Source organism: Mytilus galloprovincialis, chromosome 14 (genome assembly GCF_965363235.1).
Source record: "Mytilus galloprovincialis chromosome 14, xbMytGall1.hap1.1, whole genome shotgun sequence".
NCBI lineage: Eukaryota > Metazoa > Mollusca > Bivalvia > Mytilida > Mytilidae > Mytilus > Mytilus galloprovincialis.
The window spans coordinates 16,793,385-16,797,916 of NC_134851.1; positions in this window are offsets into that span (position 1 = coordinate 16,793,385).

Below are 4,532 nucleotides of genomic sequence, written 5' to 3' on the forward strand. Positions count from 1 at the left end.
CCTCTGAATCATTTTTTGTCTAGAGTAATAGGTAGCCTACATTCTTTTTTCGTTCCTAGTTTTACAATTATTTATCCTTGTAGACTATTCTTGCTTTTTCTCTTTGTTTTCTTTTATTCTGTCATGGCGCTTTCGATTAAGTGTCTTCAACTTAAAAGTTTGAAAATCCCTTTAATATCTCCCCTCTCTACCTTCTTATCAAATTCATTTATGTTACATAATAGCCTATTAGTATTTATATTTCAAAACAAATACATTTATTCATCCCATAACAACGCAAACCAATTATAAATATTTCAAAATAACCACTCAAGGTTAAGAATCGTCTTAAGTACCTGTAAAACCACTTAAAATAATAAGTGTTGTGTTCAACTGTAAGAATATGTCAATGTTATAATCTTCATTTTGGAATTTGAATTGTGCAGGATTGCGATTTTTTTATTCATTGTGATCTCTATTACAATAAAAGAGAGGCGAAAAATACCAGCATAAGTCTAAAATAAACTAACAACGCCATGGCTAAAAATAAATAGACCAAAACACAAACAATTGTACACAAAATACAACAGAGAATATAACAAGTGAGCAAAACGAACCCCGCAAATAAAACTAGAGGCTCTAAAGAGCCTGTGTCGCTCACCTTGGTCTTGTGCATATTAAAAAATGGACACGGATAAATTCATGACATTATTGTGTTTTGGTGATAGTGATGTGTTTGTAGATCTTACTTTACTGAACATTCTTGTTGCTACAATTATCTCTATCTATAATGAACATGGCCCAGTAATTACAGTGGGAAATATTTTCTAAAAATTTACAAAAATTTATGAAAAATGTTAAAAATTAACTATAAAGGGCAATAACTCCTTAAGGGGTCAATTGACTATTTTGGTCATGTAAACTTATTTGTAGATCTTATTTTGCTGAACGTTATTGCTGTATACAGTTTATCTCTATCTATAATAATATTCAAGATAATAACAAAAACGGCAAAATTTCCTTAAAATTACCAATTCAGGACAGTAACCTAACAACGGGTTGTCCGATCCATGTGAAAATTTCAGGACAGATATATCTTGACCTGATAAACAATTAAACCCTGTCAGATTTTCTCTTTATGCTTCGGTTTTTGAGTTATAAGCCAAAAACTGCATTTTACCCCTATGTTCTATTATTAGCCGTGGCAGCTATTTTGGTTGATTGGCCGGGTCACGCCACACATTTTTTAAACAAGTTACCCCAATGATGATTGTGGCCAAGTTTAGTTTAATTTGGCCCGGTAGTTTCAGAGAAGAAGAGTTTTGTAAAAGATTACTAAGATTTACGAAAAAATGGTTAAAAATTGACTATAAAGGGCAATAACTCCTTCAGGGGTCAACTGACCATTTTGGTCATGCTGACTTATTTGTAAATCTTACTTTGCTGAACATTATTGCTGTTTCCAGTTTATCTCTATCTATAATAATATTCAAGATAATAACCAAAAACAGCAAAATTTCTTTAAAATTACCAATTCAGGGGCAGCAACCCAACAACAGGTTGTCCAATTCATCTGAAAATTTCAGGACAGATAGATCTTGACCTGATAAACACTTTTACTGCATGTCAGATTTGCTCTAAATGCTTTGGTTTTTGAGTTATAAGCCAAAAACTGCATTTTACCCCTATGTTCTATTTTTAGCCATGGCGGCCATCTTGGTTGGTTGGCCGGGTCACGCCACACATTTTTTAAACTAGGTATCCCAAAGATGATTGTGGCCAAGTTTGGAATAATTTGGCCCAGTAGTTTCAGAGGAGAAGATTTTTGTAAAAGATTACTAAGATTTACGAAAAATGGTTAAAAATTGACTATAAAGGTCAATAACTCCTAAAGGGGTCAACTGACCATTTTAGTCATGTTGACTTATTTGTAAATCTTACTTTGCTGAACATTATTGCTGTTTACAGTTTATCTCTATCTATAATAATATTCAAGTTAATAGCCAAAAACAGCAAAAATTCCCTAAAATTACCAGTTCAGGGGCAGCAACCCAATAATGGGCTATCGGATTCACCTGTAAATTTGAGGGCAGATAGATCTTGACCTGATAAACAAATTTACCCCATGTCAGATTTGCTCTAAATGCTTTGGTTTTTGAGTTATAAGCCAAAAACTGCATTTTACCCCTATGTTCTATTTTTAGCCATGGCGGCCATCTTGGTTGGTTGGCCGGGTCACGCCACACATTTTTAAACTAGATACCCCAACGATGATTGTGGCCAAGTTTGGTTTAATTTGGCCCAGTAGTTTCAGAGGAGAAGATTTTTGTAAAAGTTAACGACGACGGACGACGGACGACGACGACGACGGACGACGGACGCCAAGTGATGGGAAAAGCTCACTTGGCCCTTTGGGCCAGGTGAGCTAAAAATGGTGGTGATCTCAGGTGCTTCGGAAGGGAAAGCAGATCCTACTCCACATGTGGCACCCGTCGAGTTGCACATTGTAACAAGAAAAATACGGCAGATCACATTCGGGTGAAAGCAGAATGATATGATTGTAATTATGACATTGGAACATATCCGCTATCATCTGTGAAACGGGTATTTCATAATATTTTAACCAACTCGTGGATGGCGTCCGTATAATTAACGAGGGGATGATTTCAACTTCACCACTTGGAATAATAATAATAATAAATTCTTTATTTAACGAATGTAACTCATTTAACATACAATTGTTAATCTGACAAGGCCTTCACACATTTAAATGAATAATTCATATAACAATCAATGCATATAGAACAATAATCAATAGATATGTACACAATTACAAATATATATATACACAAGCATGAAAACAAACTGTAGAACTAGCATGGCAAGAATGTCCAAAAAAAAGTTTGTCTACTCATTTTGTTTTATGATAAAGAGGTTAGCACATTTCATCTTAAAACTTTCTATATGTCTTAAATCCTTTATATCATTTGGCAAATTATTCCAAATGATTAGACCAGAATATTGAAAAGTCTTTTCGAAGTATTCAAACTTTGGCCTTGGTATATGAAGATGTCCAGATGTTGTTGACCTAAGAGAATAGCTGTATAGATCACTGCATGCAGTACTTGTAAGATAATCTGGCGCTAGTCCATTCTTGGTGTAATAGCTTCCTTGTGAGCAGCAACCATCTGTAAAGTATAAATCGTGGTAGAAAATGCAATATCGTATCAACTGGGAGATATATACTTCGTGTGCAGATTCTGCTGGCATCATGCTACATAGAAAAGGAAAGTTCACCATTGGGAAGGTGAAATCATCTCTTTTTGTTATAAAAGAATTACTTGATGTATAAAAAAAAGTTGTGGTGTGATTGCCAATGAGACAACTCTCCACAGAATTAAGAGACCAAATGACACCGAAATTTACAACTATAGGTCACCGTACTGCCTTCCATAAAAAAAAACACGAAGAAAGACAACAAAACTAGGATTCAGTAAAAGAATATCAAACAGTCTACTAAATACTACACAGAAAAAAATATTTTTGAGCAAATTAAACAACTGTGTGAACTCGTGCTAGCGGATGGTTAAATTATTCCCTCACGCACTGTGTTGCTCTCTTTATTAGAATAAATACAGCTCGTTCGGTTATTTTTAGGAAGAGTAAACGTCGTGATGTTTTCGCTACAAGTGCAACAAATGTGGGTTGATCTGTGACAAAAATATTCGATTCCGATAATTAAATTAAATCATAAAAGTGGACTACCAAAAGAGAGGCTAAGGATACCAATACCAAATTGACATTCAAACTCACAAATCGAAAATAAACTGAAAACGCAATAAAGGAAAAAAAAAACAAATTAGCAGTAAAAAAACAGCAGTACACAAATATAACACAGAAAACCAAAGACTGAGCAACACGAACCACATTAAAAACTGTAGGTTATCTCAGGTGATCTGTGAGGGTAACTTATCTTACACCACATGTGGCACCCGTCATGTTCGTCGTGTCCCTTTGATAAGGTAACTTCAATATTGAATATTTATTTACGTCGAATTGAAATATTTGCACATTAGTATACTACTATCGATAGCTGTAGATTATATAGGGAATGATACCACTGAAGCATGACTGTAGCCCCCCCCTTTTTGGGATCAGTCAGCGGGCCCCCTCATGAAAAGTTCTGGATTCGCAACTGGTCCCGAGGAAAATTTTAATGGGAAAGCCCATAATCAAATGCCAAAATTAAACCTCATGTAAACAAATCAAACGAATTTATGACAACACTGAGTCATATTCCTGACTTGGTTCATACTACATTATTGACATTATGAAAATGAAAATTTACATTGAGTAATGGGAGAAATTGTGTAACAGAATCTACAAAATAGTATTCATTCGATTTTTAGGAATATATAATATACAGAATTAACGTTTGCAAAGGCGGGTTTGTCAGTTTACCGCCGAAACTGGAGCAAACGGCGTTTTCAAGAAGGTAGAAACAAGTAACCCTGAAAAAGTGTCGTATGGTAAAAAACAAAGAAAACCGAAAG